Source organism: Meriones unguiculatus, chromosome 4, assembly GCF_030254825.1.
Source record: "Meriones unguiculatus strain TT.TT164.6M chromosome 4, Bangor_MerUng_6.1, whole genome shotgun sequence".
NCBI lineage: Eukaryota > Metazoa > Chordata > Mammalia > Rodentia > Muridae > Meriones > Meriones unguiculatus.
The window spans coordinates 88,993,762-89,014,608 of NC_083352.1; the positions used below are offsets into that span (position 1 = coordinate 88,993,762).

The following is a 20,847-nucleotide window of genomic DNA, read 5'->3' on the forward strand; positions in this document are numbered from 1 at the left end:
GATGACTGTTATTATAAATATAAAATTTGTCATTATATAGACTACTACATAGACTCGAAAGGTAACTCAGGATTCCTAGTGAAATTCAGGAATCCCAAGTGCTTCCAGCCACTATTTCATTTGGGCTAGATACCTAAAGACTTCTTTGGTTTTCCTTAGAGAAAGATATTAAACTCGTTATGTTCTCTCTTCATTTTGGCTTCAATCTTTTTTTCAAAAATATCTTGTCTTTAGATTTGAAAACTCAGGTTTTAAATTGTTAGTATGTTCTCTGTAGGCTATTTCTTTTTAACTACCCTTTAAAAAAATAGTGAAAATTTGTGCTGTGTAAAATATACAGACATGGCCTGGAGAGATGGCTCAGTGGTAAAAAGAGGACCATTTGCTCTTCCAAAGGACCCGGGTTCAATTCCCAGCACCCATATGGCAGCTCACAACTGTCTTTAATGCCAGTTCCAAGGGATCTGACACCTTCATATTAATGCACATAAAATTAAAAAAAATAATTAAAAGTACACTATCTATCTATGTATCTATGTATCTATCTATCTATATACAGACATGGATATTTGTCCCAGGTTTGATCTACTCATAATATTTGTTTGAAAGCTTCTTTATTAGTAATCAGAATTGCAGTGTCTGCCTGTATTCCACACATGGGTACTCACTCACATGAGCACACACACACAAACACATAGGCATACACTACACACACATACACACACTGAGGTGCACACACATGTATGCATGAACAACTACATGTACACACAGGTGCACACAACAGTGCTTGCACATACACATGCATGCACACATACATCACACATTCACAAAAAAAAGGGAAGAGGAGGAAGGAGAAGATGAAGACTCCAGTGTCTGTGGTGGAGTCTGCTCCTTGGTTTCTTATACTCTTCTCTTGGCAAGAGTCAGCTACCAGCATTGTCCTCCCCTCCTTTGATAGATCAGAAGCTAACAGAAGAAAGGCTGTGTGCCAGTGTGTGGAAAGAAACCCTTCTTAATTCAGTAATAATTTTTGGACACCAAGGTAGTTTAGTTTATGTCAGATGAGTTGTAGGCTTGGTGTGTTTTCAGTAGTATATAATGTTCCATTGGTGAGAGTGTGAATTCTGTAACAAATACTTGAAAGACTAGACTTTTGCAGAAATCTCGATTTACTCCTGTAGAGATAATTTCACAGATTATTATACCTAGAGGCCAGCCTGTTTTCAGTCCTACGCTCTCTCGTCCTCTTGAGTTCTGCAGTGTAAAGGACAGCCCCAAAACCTCCTCTGGGTTCTAACTGATTATCGCCTGCCACCTTTACTCTGCACAGATCAAGTGTGCGGATTACACAAAAAGGCAGCTCCAAAGTTGCCTTATTAATTGAAGCAGAACATCGTTATCACTTCAAGAACAGCAAGTTGGAAAAAACTTTAAAAGAACAAGTTATTTATAGCTTTTATGTAACATTGGACACTTAGTAATGCGCTTACTGGGTTCTGTGCAGACTTCCCTTCCACTCGTCCATGGTTTGATTGGAGCATGAGAAAAGCTTTGACTCACCTGACACTTTTTGACAGCTTGTACTTAGTAAAGAAGAGCTTGATCCACTTTTTCTGTCAAGGTTAATATCCTAATTGGCTAATTGATGAGAGCACTTAATCATTTAAGAAAATAATGTGTCTTTCACGTGATGGCCCAAATAAAGGAGAAAAATTTCGCCTGTGAATCTGCCTCTACAGTCAGATTCCCTTCCCTGGCTGGTACTCCCAGCTGTTGTGAGGACTTTGACTGGTAGTGGCAACTCTCTCTCCATCACCATTGGTTCAGGAAATAATCCTGTAAATGTGCCCTTTAAGAAGAATCTAGAAGTAGGATGTACCTCCTGTTACAGCCTGCTGAATTCACGGTCACGTTTTCCAGAGCTGGGGAGCAGGCTAGAGGACCTCAGAGTACCTGGGGTGAGGGAGACCACCCTAGAAACTGTCAGCACTCTGGCTTTTCTTTGGGCTGAGGCTGCCTGCCAAGCGCATGAATCCAGCAGGCAGCAGTTCTGAAGTAAGCCATTGAACCACATTTGCCTTTATTTGATATTTGTCATTCTGCTGAATTCTTACTTAGCATTCATGACATTTATACATTTTTGGGAAAATTTAAAGTCTGTGTCCTTTCCAAGTATGTTTCTCAAGTTTTTAATGCTAAGATGATACCAAGCATTTTTAAAAATAATTTGAGTAAAATAAGAGGCTGTATAGGCACTCAAACTAAAAATGTGTAAATTGGCAGGATTCTTTAGAATTGAAATTGAAAAAAAAATGCATCATGAATAACGCAGACAAAGCTGTCTTTACAAAGGCAGAGTTTATGTTGAGAAACGACTGTGGCGGTGGTGTCTCAGAGAACCGCCATCTTACAGAGGTTCCCGCCCAGCGCTGGTCCTTGAGGAGCGGAAATAAAAGGTTCCTTTCTACAAAGAGTTCTAGGCGCTTACATCATGCCTCTTGCTTGGCACAAAGGAGTTTGCCTCCAGGAGTAGGTAATGGGTACCTGCTGATTAGCCTGTCCTAAGCTTGCCTACCCACAGTTTGGCCGCGTGGGGAGGTAGTCTGGAGCGTATGTACCGCACCGTTTTTCAGACAGTCTACAGCAGCCAGAAAAAAGACAGAGCTGCACCTCTGTCACAGACGTAATTATCTCTGGACTTACACTGCCTCAGTCCTTCCTCCCTCTCCCCTGAATGAGGGCAGTCTAATTGGAGCCGTTTGCTGTGGCGGCTGGGCATGTGGTGAGTGTTTTGTCTGGGAAGGGGAGAGAAGGATCATTATAGGTAGTCTGTGTGTTTTGATGTTTTACTCTTCTGTCTTAAGACAGTCTTTAAAAAAAAAATAGCAGGTTCACTGTACCCAGTCCTTGCAAAAGAAATAAAAAATAAAACACAGAGTCCAAATAAGTAGTTTTTGAGAGGCCTGGACAAACACAAGCTTTCTGCTCCCATGCTCCCTCTTTTGGCAAACTGGAAGTACTTTCTTGGTCACTGGTAATTTCACAATTTCCTTTCTAGAACCAGAGAGCCTTGCGTCACTAAGTCGTTTTACTGTTATGGAAATTCACTATTCAGAACACTGGGAGAAATAAAAAATTTCTATTTTCCAGCGAGGTCTTAAGTTCAGTTCAGGATGTAACAGTTGGTCCCTGTGAGGAGCTGCTCAATGCCACACTTGGTAGATAGCATAGAAGTCAGCAGAGGACAGGCCGGGTGTTTCCAACGAGCCCAGGAGTGACTCATGTTGTCCTTTGTTAGAGGGACCTCTGAGGGAGCCCTGCCCGCTGTCTCGCTGCTGCCCTTTCTAGCTCTGAAGAGTAGCAGCAGCGCATCTGACTCCTCACAAGGGAACCTGTTTCCCTCCTGAAAGAGCCCGGCCATAGCACTGTGCTGCCAGAAAATGAACTTGGTTAAAACATTAATTAAACGAAACAACAAATTGACAGATGTTCATCTCTCAAAGCTCTGTAATCAGGACAATAACGAAGAAAGTACTTGAACCATCACTGAGTGCCAGGTATGTGCCAGGCTAGTCCCAGAAGCTCCTGTGGAAGCAAGGTGATTCTCCCAGTGAGGCAGGACAGTTATCCCTGTTTACAGATGAGGCAGCTAAAGCATAGAGAGACTTCTGTGCAGTATGACCCAGGTAATGACAGTGGCAGAGCCAGCCTCTAGGACCTGTGCACTGGACTGCTGGCTTGCTGTGGGGCCCGTTATATACACAGGACAGTTATTTGTAAACAAGTTGGCATCTGTTTCTGAACTATTGTGTGCCTTAAAGTCTGTTTAGTAATGCTTATAAACTTAGAGTACCATTTTTAAAAACAGATCTGGGGCCTGGAGAGATGGCTCAGTGGTTAAGAGCACTCACTGGTTGCTCTTGCAGAGGCCCTGGGTTCAATTCCCAGCACCTACACAAAGGCTTAAAACTGTAACTCCAGTTCCAGGGGATCTGATACCTCTTTTGGCCTCCTCACACATTACACACATGGTATACAGACATAAATGCAGGCAAAATACCCACATGTATAAAATAATTTAAAATAAAACTGGGTTTCTCCACTGTATTTGACAAACAGATTTTACCTGTTTGTGCCTGAAATGAGCTATGTCAGTCAGACAAGGGCTTATACTAAGAGCTGATGCCCGTGAACTCATGAAAGCAATGGGTAATGACTCAGATGAAGTGAAGCCTCTCAGGGCACTCTTAAGTGTGTCTCTGCTGAAATGGTAATGTTGTCACAGTTGGGCAAGTCCAGTTGTTTATTTATGAAAATACTGCAGTGAAACAAAAATTTAAATACAAGAAAACATAATCAAGACTACAAAATATGCTTAATTTTTTAATTCAAAATTATTTTGACCATTTTATGAACATCTCTTGCCATTTTTATATAAAAATGCCAAAACATGGCTTCTTTCTAGACTGGAGAACTATGTAAGATAGGATTTAACTGGAGGATTAAATTTAATTATTTAGTTACATGCAATTATTTTCTGTATGTGTGACTCTGTACTAGATTATGAGATACGAAATCTACATGGCCTAGCTCTCACTTCAAAAGCCGCCTAGCCATACACGCAAAGTGGCTTAGCAGGTAAAGGTGCTTGCTAGCAAGCCTGGCTGTCTGAGTTGACCCTTGGAACCCTTGTGGAAATGAAAGCTGTTCTCTGACCATACACTTCTACACAATAAATAGAATTTTCAAAACTCACAGACTCAAATACTACATAGAATAGTAATATTCTGTACTTTGAAATGGTTTGAGGAATGATTTAAAAAGAGGTGAGACATGTCTAGAGTTGCAAGGATGAGTTAAGATTTTCTGGAAATCATATGGAAAAAAATGGAAGCTATGAAACCACGTAAGGGACTGAAAAACACCCAGCAGTTAAAAGCACTGGCTGCTCTTCCAGAGGACCCAGGTTCAATTCCCAGCACCCACATGGAGGCTCACAACTAGCTGTAACTCTAGTTTCATGAGAACTAATATCCTTTTTTTTTTCTGTCTGTTGGAGCACTACACACACATGATCTACATACAAACATGCAGGAACTCACACACACAAACATGCAAGAAAACACACACAGTAAATAAGTCTAGGAATCAGTGAAGGATGTTCAGGAAATGACAGGCAGTCTCAGTGAGTAGCTGGGTTGCGTCAGGAGAGGAAGGAGCATCGCTGTGTGCTAAGCTCCCATACTCTGCACACCAGTCCCTCCTGAGCAGAGATCTGCTTTTGATGCTTATATTCCAAAAAGAGGGCTGGCTCAATGGTAAAAAGCACTGGCTTCTCTTCCAGAGGACCTAGGTTCAATCCCCAGCACCCACATGGCAGCTCACAACTGTCTGTAACTCCTGTTCCAGGGATCTGACACCCTCACACAAACATACATGCAGGCAAAACACCAATGTACACAAACAAAAATAAATACATTTTTTAAAACGTCATAACAATTCATGACCTTTAAATAACTTTTGTCATAGTATATGATTTTAATAATATTTTATTGTTATTGCCATTAGGTTAAAATCTATCATATGTAAGATGCATAGGAAAAAAAAAACCCTAGTATACAATAAAAAGGATGACTTGGCACTATCTTTGGCTTCAAGGATCCATGGGGCGGGGTGGGGGAACCTCCTCAGCTAGACTGTATGAGAATAAAAGGTGTGGCTGCTAGCACTAAGTAGATTTAGAATACACTAGCAACTGTAACCATCCAGACCTAGTAACCAGGGGTTAAATATGCTGGTGCTGTGAAGCTCAGCCAAACAGACCAGAATATTCCTTCCTAAGCCCCTCCCACTCTGGGGAGTTCTTTCTTACTTTTCCTAAATAAATCTGTGCTCATTCTGCTTTAAAAAAAAAAAAAAATCAGGGAACTGGATCTGCCACAGTGGCTCATGCCTACTGTCCTGGTTCTTGGTAGATAAAACAAGACAAGAGAGTCCCTAGCTCTCAGGAGTTCAATACTAGCCTGGCAATAATGAGATAAAGGTGGGTGGAGATGTGAGGGAGAATAAGAGAAAAGGAAGAACCAAAAGCAGGGATCTAAAGAAAAGAAAATGAAGGAAAAGTCAAGAAGACTTCATCAAAGACGTGGGAAGTGACGAGCATGGAAGATGCATAAGATAAGGACATGGAGAACAGCTGGAGGCAGCAGGCTGTGGATGCGCACTGCCCACTGCCCCCTCCACAAGCAGGAAAAACATGAGGTCTAGTCAGCAGTATGAGCAACGGAACCAACAGGAGAAGTGGTTTATGGTGCTTGTTTAGCCAGTAAACACAACTACCCAGATTTTCTGAATGTTTCAATTTCAAAGAGCAAAACAACACTGGACTTCTGGACACTTGTTTTATGACTTCGTTTATTTCCTTTATATTGTGTGTAGAGCAGCTGCAATTCTTTTGGGGTTTAAGATCTCTAAGGGACAACGTCAGAATTCAAAAGGAAGAAAGCCCTTTTGGCTGAGCAATCTAGGCTAGCCCAATGAAGAGCGAAACCCACATTCCCACCTCTTGTAAGAGCACCTGTAAAATCTGGCTTGGAGAGGAGTAAGGGCCCCATGGGGAATATGAAACCTCCAGAAGGGAATTCCCTGGGGTACAGCTAGAGCCTCCTGGGGACGAGGGAGGGGCTGCTGGAAAACAGACGGCGAGAGTTGTGAGCAGCTGCGATGGTGAGCAGGCCTTAGTCTGGTAGTCCTGGTTCTCCATGCTGTCCCAGCCTCCTCACGGACTGCTGGTGAAACGCGATGTTCACTGTGTGGAGAGGAGCACTTACCCATCTGTGGGCATACCTGAGTTGGGGAGGAGCACTGCAGACAATCAGCCAGTTCATTTTTTTATGACGTTAGGGGAGGAGGGTATTTTCACACTACCACAAAGACCCAGCCTCTACGGAGGTACCCTCTACACTTAAAAAAAAAGTATATGTAACTTTTTTTTTTCTTTTGTGGAAAAAAATTGATAATTCTAAAGAATTTAGCTGAAGAACAGAATATCTTAACAGGATATTTTTGTTGGGAAAGATTTTTGTAAGTTTGTATGGTTTCCTGTGTTTAAAAAAAAATTCGAAGCTGGTGTTTCACAGTGCTTGATTTCTTTCTCTTGCGAGCCAGGAGAGTTTTCACTGGAACAGTTGCAGCACTGCCAGACAGAGTCTCAGCCGTCAAGGAGACCACTTGCCAGGGACGTGGCCATGTCAAACAAATGTTCAGCTTTTATTCTGACACTTCTTGAAGAATTTGATTGAAACTGTATATGTCCAGATAACACTCAGCAAAGTGCCCTTCTTACATTTGTTTTAAGATATATTTGGAAACAAGAGAGATGACCTTGGCTCAGCTGCTTTTCCAATTTAGGACTTCTCCTGGGTCTAGTGAATGATACTCCCCAACACTGCAAATTCACCAAATGGAAAAACATTTTTGTTACTCTGTGCCATAAGTCCTGGGATGGAGGACATTTCCCCCTAGCAATATGTTCTGCCTTTAAAGAAGGGCTATATTTAACCACAAACACTATATTAGCTTTCTAACCATCTACTTCAAAAAATACAGTCAAGGAGTACATTTGCTTTTCATCAGAGTGCCTTTTTGTAATCTAAATTGAGCTGTTCTTGGTTTTTGAAATATTTTAACTTCTAAGAAATAAAAAATGACCAACCTTAACCCTTTGTGTTTGTTTTCTGGCATTCGAAATTTGGTTTGAAGCTAGAGTCCATTGCAGCTTGATATAAGGTCTAAAAGATTTTGAAAAAGGAAAAAAAATATTTTGAACGTCCCCTTCTAAGGTTTTTGCTACTGTCCCGGGTGACTGTAGAATTTCTACTGCTCCATCCTCCAGCCTGAATGACAGCGTTAGCATCTAGCTGTGTCTGCAGTCAGCCTATGGAGGGCTTTGTACTGTCATTACAGTGGCATCCTTTCACATGCTACTTTGTATATCTTGAAGGCAATTCCACTTTTAATTTGTCATGGCCTTTAAGTTTTTGTTTAGATTTATGTACTTATTTTTACATGTTTCAGTGTTTTGCCTGCATGTCTGTGTACCACATGCATGCCTAGTGCCCATAGGGTCAGATGAGATTGTTGGATCCCCTGGAGATTGTCAGCCATCATGTGGGTGGTGGGCACTGAACCCAGGTCCTCTACAAGAGCAGTGCATGCTCTTAACCACTGAGCTGTCTCCCCAGCCCCTAATCGTGGTTTTAACGCAGGTGTAGCTAGCCTCCTTGGTAAGGTCTACTGACTTTCAAGCAAACAAGAATTACAGTCTAATTATTGCTTTATCCTACTTATCATATCACCAGGGAGAGAATCATCTTCTATTTTCATATGGTTTCCTAATGTATTACAGGCAACCAGAGCATTTACAGAGATGGTTCTGTTGTGAGCAAGTCTCCAGCACACACAGCACATTAATTCCCACTAATTCGCTGTGCACACCCATACCACGCATGGGAATAAAGACAGATGCCATATTATAATATGCTTTAAGGATAGCTTGTTCTTAAGAATCCCTTGTTGTTTGCTTTGGAATCAAACTTTACGTCAACTGTTAGCCACAAGGTAAATGATCTCGACTGGATATAAAGTCAACACAAAATTCACACCTAGGATACTTTTAAAGATGACCCTTCCCGTCTGATGACGGGCTCGTCTGCACTGCTTCATTATTACAGATCCTTACACCAGCCTCACGTTGTAATTTCCTGACCCCAAGGCTGCAAGCGTTTCTCATTTAGCCCTTTACTCCTTTACGGAAACAGGCTCTGCGTGGCGGCTGCCCTGTGTACATTTCCATTATGGTATTGATGTTGGACCAGGGCAGTCGCTGAAGTCACTTCATTGACCCAATTAAGCAAACAAGAGCTTGTGGTGCCAGAGCTGACTGATTTGTACAGGATAAGCAGTAAAGTTGGCTTTTCCTGGTTCCAGAGACTCCTCCTATTGCATGACTTTTGAACTGTGATTTTAGTGATAAGGAAAAGAAAAATTTTTAAAGTGTTCTGCAAAATGTCCCCAAGATTTGGAGTGCTTAAAGGAAATTTTTCATAAGAAGAATGCCCCCAGAGAAGGGTAAAATTTTAAGTCAGAAAAATGAGAATTTGCCAAATGTTTTCAAAAAAAACTGTTTTTCAAAATTACTGTGTATTTTCTCACCAAACCCAGGGCCTCACCTGCTGGGCAAGTGTTCTACAGTCTGAGCCGCCACCTCAGTCCTCCTCATCCTTTCTTCTGAACCTTGTGCAGGGCTGAGGATGTGGCTCTCGGGAGGGCACCAGGGCCTGTGTTCCGTCTCCAGCAAGGGAACAAGCAAAACCACCAACCTTTAAGCCTAAGACTTAGAACACCCCTGGGTGGCTTATCAAGTTTGTTTCAAGGGCCTTTTCTGCAGCTCTCCTGTTTTCAGATTCTCTTGGCCAAGTAGGAATTACCAATATTGAGCAAGTACAGCAGCTCTCTGTCACCTCCCATCCCATTATGATGGGGGAGTTCCAGAAATGAGGAACTAGTGATGAAACAGAGATGAAACCCATCCAGTTGTCTTCAGACGGATATGGAATCTGGTTTACCAAATAGTCAAAGCCCTGCCTAACCAATGATTTCTAACACTTTCTTTTAGGTTTATTTACTTTACGTGTATGGGTCTTCTGCCTGCTTGTATGTGCACTATGCATGTGCCTGGCACCTTCAGGGGTGGGAAGAGGGTGCTGGATGGCTGTGGGCCTCTTCCTCTGGAAGAGCAGCACATGCTCTTAAACCCTGAGCTATTTTCTATAGCCCCAAACCTTTCGTTTTCTCATCCTGCATGTATTGTCGTATCTCAATCGTTTGATACAACGTCCATATTTGTTTATTTAAGGAAGCCTAACCAGCATGTTCACTTAAAAATCTTAATTTTGTTCTGACCCTTTCCATCTTTTTTCTTTAATTGTATGGGTGGGTACAGGTGTGGTCATGTGGGAGGGGTGTGCATATGTGTGTTGAGTGCACATGCTCCTGTGTGCATGTGTGTGTGTGAGTTGAGGCCAGAGATTAACCTCAGATGTCTCCTCAGGTACCATCCACCTTATTATTTTATTTATTTCTTTATTTTGGAGATAGGGGGTTCTTTCTTCCTCCTCCTCCTCCTCCTCTTCGGAGAGGGGTTTCTTCATGGGACCTGTGACTCCCCATTTTTGGGCCACTCTGGCTGGTCAGCAAGCCCCAGGGATCTGTCTCCCCTTCCCCAGGTGTTCACAGTACAAGTGTGTACCATCATGCCATGCGTGCTACTTACATGAGTGCTATAGGCCAGGCGCAGGTCCTCACACTGTGGGGCAGGCATTTTACCGACAGAGCGACCTCCAAGCCAGGGCGACCTCCCGGCCGGGGCGTCGCTGTGTTGTTTTTTATTTCTGTGTTTTTCCTCCCTGCTCATGAGTAGCCGGTGATTCTTATCATTCAGACTTTTCCAACCTTCTCCCATGTACACCGCTTCTAAGTGACTTTGGGACATCTCTCAGAACTGTTTTCTATTTTTAAAAACATAGGTGCCGTATCTGGTGGTGTGTCCCTGTAAGCCCAGCACTGGGAAGACTGAGACAGAAAGATTATCAGTTTGAGATCAGCCTGGGCTATGTGGCAAGACCGTTTCTCAAAACAATAAACCAACCCCCAAAAGGACTGCTATCCCTGAGGATGCCTGTGCCGCTCCGCGTGCTCTGAAGACCACAGCACGGGTGCACATTAACAACCACTTTTAAGGGTGAGTCAGTCCTGTGAGGTGAATAAGCACACACACACACACACACACAATGATAAATTAAACTCAAAAATACATGCTCTGTGTAACAAAGTTCAGATAGCAAAAATACATTCGATTTTTAAAAAGTTGGACCATAGGCCTGGTGTGCTGGCACACACCCTTTATCTCAGCACTTGGGAGGCAGAGGCAGGCAGATCTCTGTGAGTTCCAGGACAGCCTGGTCTGCAGAGTAGGTTCTAGGACAGCCAGGGCTACATAGACCCTGTTGCAAAGGAAAAACAAAGACCCAGCAACATGGCTGAGTGTGTAAAACGTGTTTGCCGTGCAAACCTGGTGACCTCAGTCGGACCACCAGAACCAATGACAAGGTAGGAGGAATAATCGTCTCTGTAGAGCTGTCCTCTAACCACCATACTCATGTCACAGCACTCGTGCACCCCCACAATAATAACTTAAAATTAATAAAATCCTGACAGAGCCTGAGCATGGTGGCACATCCCTGTAATGGGGAGGGAGGCAGAAGGACCACAGGTGTGAGAGCATCCTGTTTGGATGGATGGGGAAGGGGAGATGGATCTGGACAGGGTTGGGGGAGCGGTGATATGATCAAAACAGGCATATAATTCTCAAAGCGTTGATAAAAATATTTTAAAAGGAGCACCCTGTCTCAAAAATAAAAGTAAGAAAATAGGGCCACATTGCCACTTAGAAAGCTGATGCCAATTTGCATTTCTATCAGCTGAGTACAATAGCACCTCATTTGCTGTTAGCTTGCCTAGGCAAGGTATGCTAATGATACAGCATCTCTGTTAGTATCATCGGTTTGAAGAATTTATAATTATCCAAGTGTGGTAGTTCCTGCCTTTAATCCCAGCTCTCAAGAGCTAGAGGCCTGCCTCATCTATGTAGTTCTAGTGAGACCAGTGAGACCATCAGCCAGTGAGACCCTGTCTCAAAAAGAACAAATACACAAATAAATCATCCATGATCTCACTCAGAGATTATTACTGTCTGCAGCTTTACTCCCAGTATTCTTTCTATGAAATTTATTTTTAATAACTAATGAAAGTAGGTAAAAGTATTGTATTGTTTTGTTTTTTTGTTTTGTTTTGTTTTGTTTTTTTCGAGACAGGGTTTCTCTGTATTTTTGGCTGTCCTGAACTCACTATGTAGACCTGGCTGGCCTTGAATTCACAGAGATCCGCCTGCCTCTGCCTCCCTGACTGCTGGGACCAAAGGCATGTACCACCGTGCCTGGCTGAGGTATTGTTTTTCTAAATAATACATTTTTTCTAATAAAGCTTAAAGTCTGAGGGCATAGCTGTCGGTGGTAACCATGCTTAGAATGTGTGAGGCCCTGCGTTTGATCCCAGACACCAAAGGGAGAAAACAACATTTACTATAGAGCTCCTGGAAAAAGCATTAACATTCCTGCCTGACAGTATCCTTTCATTCCCATCTCTCAAACTGGGATCCCCTAGGAGCCAGTAGGTCCCTGGGAGGGGATGGAGCCGTGGGACGCCTGAGTACGTACGTGGAAGGTAGAGGACCCTGTACCTTATCACATACTTCCTGTAAGTGTGTGTCCATATGTGGTGGTCATATACAGTCATTATACACACACACAGTAGGTGAGTGAGCCAGGAATGGGCCATCCATGCAGTGTGGATGTAATCTAGGGAGCAGCCAACAAGTGAAGGGGAGGTCAGCCATTCCAAGTCCTGTCCTGTGTGGTGACTGCATGCTTCCTTATCTGACCCTCCTCTTGAACTGTAAGCACATAAAAAGCAGAATCAAGTTCCTGGGCCTGCACAGGCAGATGGGCCACTTTGGTCAATAAATATTGGTAAAATGAAAAGTACACAGCCTTCTTGAGCAAATCACTTCATTGTTTCTTTCTGTGACCAAAACGTCACTGAAAAGATGAAATCACGTAACATATGATGCTGGTGGGTGAGACCAGGAGCCCTGTGCAAGTGAACTGTCTTCTCATTATTCTTGCAGAACTGACTGCTGTTCCTTCTCTGGCCCCAGTCAGTGAGATCTTACTGTGTACCACTCCCTAACAAGCAGTTTCTTGGCTAACCTGATGGAAAAATGTAAGGTAGCTTTATAATTAAAGATGATCATCTCTGGTCTTTTATTTTCAGGTAGGTGGGGTACTCTCATGTAGTCTTGAACTCACTGTGACCTTGAGCTGTTCCTCTTGCCTCTACCTCCCAAGCGCTTAGATTGCAGGCATGTACCGCCATGCCTGGTGCTGAGGATGCAACCGGGCCTTCATGCTAGGTCAGCACCTTGTCATATGAGCCACATCCCAGCCCAGCTGACCGTGAGTCTTCATAGGGAGTTTACACCTCACATGGAAACGTGCTTCCATCTTCCGTAGAGAGAGGCGGCCAGTGGTCTAACCACAAAATTTGCCAGAAAACAATTGAAGGGACTGTGATTGTCATTGTGGTAAAAGCTGATGGGGCGGTGGTCCTCAGCCTTCCTAATGCTGCGGCCCTTTAATGCAGTTCTTCATGTTGTGGTGCCCCCCATAAAAATCATTTCATTGGTCCTTATTCATAACTAATTTTGCTACTGTCAAGAGTCGTATCTGTGTCTTCTGATGGTCTTAGGCGACCCCTGTGAAAGGGTTAACTCCCCAAGGGGTTGCAACCCACAGGATGAGAACCACTATGATAGTGTCCTGTGAACTTTGAGATATTCAAGAATCTATAAATCTGGAGCCGGAGAGGTGGCTCAGTGGTTGAGGACCATTCTGCTTCACAGAGGAGCCAGGTTTGGTTCCCAGCACTTTGCTCAGACGGCCCACAACCTTCTCTAACTACAACTCTGAGAGACCCTGTGCTCTCTTCTGGCCTCTGCACACGTGCAAACACATGCACATACAGACGTATGAACATACACATAATTAAAAATATGTGCAAATCTAACATTAGAGCACGCACTAGGCTTAGCAGGAAGTTTATAGGAAAAGGATATCACCGTGTCTTTAAACCACTTGGCAGTGTGTAGGCAGTTACCGTTCAAAGGCTCAGATGATAACTCAGAAGCCCTGTGGTGAGCACAGAGATGGTGGGTGGCTGTCCCCAGTGTTGACCTCCTGCCCCGAGGCATAAAAAGCTGCCTTTTATATATATCTTGAATCAAGTACTTTGGGGAAATGCTTACATTTTGGAGTCAATGTGACAATTTTTTTAAATCTCAGCAAGATTTTGTGTATTACTCCAGATGGAGTCTGTGACCTTTTAGGTTTGCTGAAAGAGGAAAGTATATATAAAAACGTTCAAATAATCTGAAATGCATGAAAGTATCCACTCTCAGATCTGAAAGATCTCTCACCTGGAAGTGAGCCCCAGATTTAAATGACTTAAAGAGATTTTTTTTTTTTTTTAACATGGCAGCATCATGTAGACCTGAGCATGGTGATACTCACCTAGAATCCCAGAACTTGGGAGGCTGAGGCAGGTGGGTTGCCTCAACTTCTAGTCCTGCCTGGGCTATGGAAGGCAAGCCAGACTGTCAAAAGGAAGACCTTGTCAAAAATCATCTTGATGTAGGGGCTGGAGACATGACTCTTGCAGAAAATCTGAGTTAGTTTCCCTGCACCCACATCAAGTGGCTTCACTGCTGCCTTGACTCCAGTTCCAGGGCATCCAGTGGCTTTGGCCTCAGAAGGCTCCTGCACACGCGTGGTGCATACAACCCCACACAGGCAAAGGCACACATAATTTCTTTTTTAAATCTTGGCTTAAGTGGAAACATTTCTCATTCCTCTTTAGTGCAATACCATGAAAATAACAGATTGGCACATGAACTTTTCCTTTTTTTTTTTGTAACCCCCCAGAATTTCATAATCAGGCAGGAATCAGGAAGTAAAAACAATCACAAAATTAAACCAAGTGGCCTCTTTCCATAACTCCATCACAAGTCAAAAAATTATTTAAAAAACACATCAGCAGGTTCATCACATTGAAAAATTCTTTCCACAGCAGTCATAATGACAAGCTGTTACTCAGGCTTTTAACTCAGTGCTGTTCTTTAACTCTTTTAGTAGCCCAGGCTGGCCTCATACTCAGCCTCCTGAGGGCAGAGCTGACAGGCCTGAGCTCCAGGCTCAGCAGCCCCCCTGTCCCTCGGTGTCTACCTCAGCAGTGTTTCCTGCGGGTGTGTTGACGCACATCAGCCCTCTAAACCTTCCATCTTGCCGGAACGAAGCCGTCAGGTTTCTTACTCTCCTTCCCTGTTGTCACCTACTGCCAGTTTCTGTCTTCCTGGTGTTGAGTGCCAGGCACCTTGCAGGTGGCATCACGTGTCTTGTCCTCCCTGGCTTTCTTCTCGCCATGTCCTCCAGGTTCCTCCATGAGGCTGCATGCTGGGCTTTCACCAGCCCTTTCTGGATCTGTTCTATCCATGAACTTTTTTTCTTTACAGTCAAGCCCCAGTGCTCCGAAAGTAAATGTTCTGAAGATCATATCTATCGTAGTGTCCCAGCGTGTAATTAAATTAGGGAAAAACAAATCAAAAGGTACATTCGGTTCTCGAAAATGCCCAGAAATCAAGAAAGATTTTTTTTTTAAGTGGCTGAACAGTGCAGAACTTTTTTCATCTCAAAAACAGCCATCAGGCCTGAAAAGCCTTTGGTGAACCCCTAAAGGTTTTTAGTTGTTTCCATACAGTGCTAGGGCTAGCCATCTGTCGGAAGCCCGCACGTGGCTCTGTTTCCCTGAGTGCTCCAGTTGAGACAGCTGTATTCCTGTTTGTGGAGAGCACCCCTTCCCATCCAGAAACAGCCTCATGTTCCATCCTTCATCAAGAAGGAAAAGCTTTGCCTAGCAGTAACCCGGGCTTTGTGCCTTAACTTAAGCATATGATCCAATGGGCCTTTTTATTTTTTTAATAGACAGGGTTTTTCTCTGTGTTGCCCTGGTGTCCTGGAGCTCACTCTGTAGACCAGGTTGGCCTTGAACTCAGAGATGCACCTGCCTCTGGCCCCTGAGTGCTGGGATTAAGTGTGTGGAGTGCCCCGCCCCCATGGCATGTGTATTACGGCACTCCTGTGAGGTCCAGAGGACAATTCCAGTTCTCTTCTTCCGTGTGGTCTCTGGAGGTCATGAATTAACCAAAAGCACCCCTACCTGCGGAGCCATCTAGCTGGCCCACTGTCTGTTACCATCACCACATTCAGCTTCGGAACATTTCTCCATGTCCAGTAGTAATCGCCCTGCTTTCCCCGGTCACCCCAGTGGAAAGCAGCCACTGCCTGTCTGGATAGACCGGCCCCTTCTGAACATTTATGCAGTAGAGCCGTGTGATGAGCGTGTGCAGGTGCAGGAGCGCACGTGCCACAGTGCGTGTGTGGGGGTCAGACGATGGCTGTGCAGTCCTCCCCTTTCCACTTTGATGTGGATTTGGGTATTCAAACTAACTTCTTCTTCTTTGTCATTTTATTTTACTTCTTGAGATAGTCTCACTGTGTAGCCGTGGCTGGCCTCAAACTCGCCAAGACCCTCCTGCCTCTGCCTCTGCCTGCTGGGATTAAAGTTGTGCCCACTATGCCCAGCCCCTTGGCCATCTTGAAGTACACATTTCGGTGAAGGAGGCTGGCTTTGTGATACAGTCCAGACCTCTTTTCCTCTTGCTGTGTGCCATTGATTAACAAGCCTCTACCTTGCCCTCACACCACCTCTGGTTGCCACTCCTTCCATCTGTGGAGGTGTGGCCATTCTAGGCACCTCAGTAAGTGGGAGCGTGCAGCATTTGCCGTTTTCTGACTGGTTTATTTCCTCAGCAGGTTGTCCTCCAGAGCCCTCCCATCTGGGTCACTCTAGGACGTGGCAGGACTTCTTTCCTGCCTCCTTGCATGGGGCAGAACCTTCCACTGTGTGGCTTTACTGCAGTTTGTCTCTTCACCAGCTGACAGGCATTTGAGTTGTTCTACTTTTCGACTCCCATGAAGGACGTTGCTATGAACATTCAGTTTCTGTGTGGCCCTGTTTTCAGTTTTCTTGAGTACATACTCCAGGAATGGAATTTGAGTCATATGATAACTCCATGTTCACCTTCTCAATCAACGGAAAACTGTTTTCAAAGCCACCCGCTCACCAGTGAAGCACTGTATGAAGATTCTAATATATTCGCATTGTTGCCAGCATGTGTTGTATTTTATTTATGTTTCTTTGTTTGTGGGTCTCGCTGTTTTGGCTTGGTTTTCAGTTCTTTTGTTGTGTTGTGGTTTTTTTGTTTTTGTTTTCAGGCAAGGTCTCATTTAGTGTAGGTTGGGTTCCTGTATCTACCACCCTTCTCCACCCCAATCCCTTCTAACCCCCCAACAGTAAGTAGGTGCGAAAGAAGGTTAGAGGGGAAAGAGGATGTAGACCTCCTTAGACTACTTCCTGCTGGTTAGGGACGTTGAGTTTCTTGGGGCAGGGTTGATCTTCACTGGTCTGGTTTGGATTTTACATTTTTTTCTTAGTTTTGGATTTATCTGATCTTATGTGTATTGAGTGTTTTGCCTCATATACATACCGAATGTGCACCACACACGTGCCTGCTGCTGCTGGAGGTCACAAGGGGGGTCAGCCCCTGTGGACGGTTGTGAACCATCATGGGGTGCTGGGGACAAACCCAGGTCTCCTGCAAGAACAGCAAGCTCTCTTTACCATTAAGCCACCTGTCCAGGCCCCTCTTCCCCAAATTTAAAAGAAAAGCTTTGCAGATCTGAAAACCGAATCATACAGCTGGAAATATTTGTTTCTGGCTTCCAGACTTTCTGTTACAAGGCATGTTAATCAGAAACCCTATGGAGAGCCCAGACAGTCACCGAAGACTCAAGAGCGATTTCACTTGTGAGTTTGTGAGTAGGGCGTGGTGCAGCTGGAACGTTGAGGCTGCCTTTCTGCCCCACTTGGGTGGTAGTGTGTGGATGCTGTCAGGTTGCTGGCCCGGAGAGGCAGCGCCTTCATTTGTTGATAGAGTTCTGTTGCCTGATGAGAGGCCAGTAAGGAAGGTGGCCACAGAGGTGGGATGTGGGGGCACGCGGGACAGTCTTCCGGGGAGACCTGAGCTGACCCCATAGGAATCCAAGGACAGAGTAACAACACCACCAAAGCCACCGTGGTGGGCCAGGGAGTCTGGTGGAGGTTACTCATAGGACTCTGGGCCACTCTAAGACAGCTGCACCACCAAAAGCTTGCCCCAACATGAGTGACAGCCAGCCTGCAACCCTAGAGTTGTCAATTTAACAGGTGGGAGAATCTCCTCACCTCAGCAGCCCTTGAGGCTTATGTAACCTTGGGGAGGGAGGAGCCTTGAGAATCTGGCTAATTTGGGGTGCTTCCTGGTACTTCTGAGTTGTTTGTGTCTGTCTCGAGATTCAACAAGCCTCTTGCCACAGCTCACCCAAGGATGTAAGAAAGGCAGCCCAGAGACTGAAGGCTCACAGCCTCCTCGCTTACAAGCCTTTCATGATGTGTCTACCACAAACCATGTTACTCTCAGACTCTTAGCAGGTGTCGTCGCCAAAGTCAGTCTCAGAGAGAGATTCTGGGGACACTTTCCATCTGCTTCTTTGCCCCAGTCCCTGTCTTCCCTTCCATGGCCAGTCCTTTATATGTGCACAGCATTTGAGGCAGGGCCTGAGCCCACACACCCACTGGCATCTCAGATAGTGAAGAGCATGAAGCAGTCCTTCCCAGCGCTGCCTTTCTCATCCTGGCATTGCCTTCCTCCATTCAGGTTTTATCCTTGTCAGCTTCCGGTTTCCACATCTGTCCAGTGGGACACAGGGACCACAGTGCAGCTTTACCACACACAGGTGTGCACAGCAGCCCCTTTGGGTGACTGGTACACATGTAAATTCTTAGAACGCTCAGCTTCATTTGAAACCAAATTATTCCATTCCCTTGCTTCCACAGGAAATGAAGGGGCAAGTTGGAAATGAGGGTGTCCCCACAGAGCCCATCCATGTGAAAGGTCAGAGGTTGGTGGCCCTGAGCTGAGCTGCTCAGCCTCTGAGCCAGACTGTGTGTGCCGTTTGCTTTGGTTGCAGTCGTAGCCAGCGTGGCCCTTGGAGACCGTGGAGTCTGTTAGCACTGCTTCTGAACTCAGATGACAGGACTTCTCAGAAGAATGGTGGAGGAGGAGGCCTCCGGAGTGCTGGAGAGAGGCTAGAAAGGGGGCCCTCTGTGGTGTATGTGCCTGTGCAGAGCACGTGTGCCTTGACCTCACATTTGTTTAGTAACATCCCTTCTCCCCTGACTACCTTCCAAACACATGCGCGAGCACACACTCGCACACACCATACATGCACACACACGATGCACACATGCACAAACACGCACACCAGACACACCCACAAGAAGATGCACACTCACATGCACACACATGCACAGTCACAGACACCACACACATACATATGCACACACACATTTACAAATGCACTCGCACAGGTGCATACTCACACGCATGCACATACACTCATGTGTACACTGACACACATGCACACACACCACACATGCACACATGCGCACAACCAGACACACTGCAATGTAAAGCCCTCCTCAGTCTGGAAAAGTCTTTCTCCTGGGGCATCTGTTGCTTGCCTTGTAATGACAGGTTTGATGGTTTCTATCTCCACATTCTGCTGGGACAACCTAGCCAGAGGCCACACCCCACCGACCTGCACAGCCAAAGACCAGAATGCAAAGCCAGAGCACACCCAGGCTGCGTGGAGCTGGGACAGCCGCCTTCTGCTTTGGCTCAATGTAACTTGCTGTGTGACTTTGGCCGTGTTCCTCACCCTCTCCGTAACTCAGGGCTCCAAATTACACAACAGGACTGATGGTCCTGGTCTCCTGGCAATGGAGGGAGAACAAAGTAAATTATGGTCTGCAAGTGCTTAGGCATCCAGGAGACAGGGGCCCCAGAAATCCAGTGCTTGCCTCTTGCTTTTGGTTGGCTCTCTGAGGCATTTGCCCAAGGGAGCCCTCTGTGGGTGTATGTGCGTGTGCCTCAGTGTCACACTGAGGCAGACTGAGGCAAGGCAAGCCTACTTGCAAAAGAGAGGGCCTGCAAGTCTCTTTCCCGTGGCTGCCTCCAGAGAGGCCTGGAGATCTGCATGGCCTGCTGGCAAGTAGCCCACAGTGGAGGTGGGGCTGACCAGGTGACTTGCTTTGCTAACTTCTGGTTTCCCTTTCCAGTCTGATCTGTTTCTGGGTCACTAGTTGGATGGGTCACAAGTTATGCGAGAAAATACAACAACCCAGCAGCAAAGGCTGGCAGTCAGGTTACTGAGCAGCCGACCCTGCCGGCAGGTGAGCGGAGAACAGCGAGGGGGCGAGGGGGAGGAAGAAGAGCACAGCCTTCTTAGGACTGTGGGGCTGTCTGAAGGAAACTGATTGTCTGGGGGCCGCCCTCCTCAAGGCACAGGAGGGCGAGTTTCAGCCCCTTAGTCTGTCTCCCTGCTGTTCTGGAGCATCACATGCTGAAAAATGAACTGTGGGGTTTTTGTCTTCATCAGAGTGCCTCAGGTTCTGCTTTTAACACTGTGCTTTGCCTCCTGATGTTGCTGTATAAATTACATCAAACTTGATGGCTTAAAACAGGAATGTATTGTCTTACATTATTTCTAAGGCCGGAAATCTAGAGTGGTCTTGTCAGCCAGAAGTCAAGGTGTCTACTGGCCTGTGTCCCCTCTAGGGGCTCTGAATGGCATCCATCTTGCCCTTCCAGCTTCAGGAGACACACAGTGCGTTCTTGGCTTGAGGCCCCTTCCTCCATCCTCAGAATACCAGGATCCATCCCTGACTTGGAGCCTCCTGCCTTGTATATGTGATGAGTCATGAAGAGGGCTGGTCCCAGCCTGCCAGCCCCTTTTCTGTCTTGCCTGCGTCTCTTCCCTGTACTTTTTCTTTTCGAACTTTCTATTTTGTTTTGTTTTTGTCTCTCTGGGTCTCACTATGTAACTCCAGGCCAGCCTCAAAGTAGTCATCCTCCTAGGGCACGTTTGTAAGATCACAGGTGCACGTCCCCATGTC

At 45.3% G+C, this 20,847-nt stretch overlaps 1 long non-coding RNA gene across 1 annotated transcript; it reads left to right on the forward strand.

The window, feature by feature from the left end:
- The first annotated feature begins 10,094 nt into the window (after positions 1-10,094).
- Positions 10,095-16,964, forward strand: LOC132653696 (uncharacterized). Its single transcript, XR_009591494.1, has 2 exons — positions 10,095-10,801; positions 16,605-16,964. It is a non-coding gene; the product is annotated as an uncharacterized LOC132653696 (long non-coding RNA).
- The last annotated feature ends 3,883 nt before the right edge of the window (positions 16,965-20,847 follow it).